Genomic DNA, 1,012 nt, shown 5'->3' with positions numbered 1-1,012 from the left:
ATAGATAATTCAGAAATAAAACATGAAACTAAAAGCATGGCTGGGGAAGGGAAATGGGAAACTGCTGGTAGAAGGAAAGCCTGGAGGGTAATGGGAGTGCACTAAGGCACTTGTCCTGTTTAAAGAAACAGATAGATGTTGTTAAGCTTGAGAAATTGACAAGGGAAAGAATAAGCACAAGTAAGGGTTATAACGAGTTAGGGTTAACAACAAGAAGAGTATAAATAAAATGTATTATTTTATACAAAATAAATTTGATCTAGTCAATAGAAAGTAGAAAATCCAAACTTTTCAATGGAAGGAAGAAAATTTTGAATTATTCCAAAGAAGATGGAAAAGAGTAGAAAGAAACTACAGAAAACAGAAAATACAAAATGAGATATCAGAAAGAAGTCCTAAAACAACATTAGTTAATGTTAAAAAAAAACAACCAATTAAAATGGGGGATCTTGATAGATCAATGATTATATTTGGAGATTCTAGCACAGCTCTTTCAGAATATGATAAATCAAGAAGACCAGAAAAAACAAGATAAAACATTTGAATATTACAATTAATAATCTTGAACTAAAATATGCACACACTCAAACACATTTTTATACCAAAGGAGATCTCTGCAAATTACAAAAAAAAAAAAAAAAAAGGGAATTACAAAGAAATTACACTCTCCAACCACAATGAAATAAAGTTAGAATTCAATAGAAAGAGAGTACTTAAAAATCCCACATTCCTGGGGAAAAGTTAAAATTACCTTTGGGCTGAAGAGGAAATGACAAGGGAAATTATGAAATACTTAGAACCAAATTACAATGTCAAAGTTTGTGCTAAAGAGAAACTGAGCGAAATTTCATAAGAGAAATTAAAATATATGACTACAGGCCGGGTGCGGTGGCTCACGCCTGTAATCCTAGCACTCTGGGAGGCTGAGGCGGGCAGATTGTTTGAGCTCAGGAGTTCAAAATCAGCCTGAGCAAGAGTGAGACCTCGTCTCTACTAAAAATAGAAAGAAATT

The sequence above is a fragment of the Propithecus coquereli genome, unplaced genomic scaffold (genome assembly GCF_000956105.1).
Source record: "Propithecus coquereli isolate 6110/MARCELLA unplaced genomic scaffold, Pcoq_1.0 Scaffold482, whole genome shotgun sequence".
In the NCBI taxonomy this organism is placed as follows: Eukaryota; Metazoa; Chordata; class Mammalia; order Primates; family Indriidae; genus Propithecus; species Propithecus coquereli.
The sequence above is the reverse complement of the archived record's forward strand: the minus strand, read 5'-3'. Positions refer to the sequence as shown.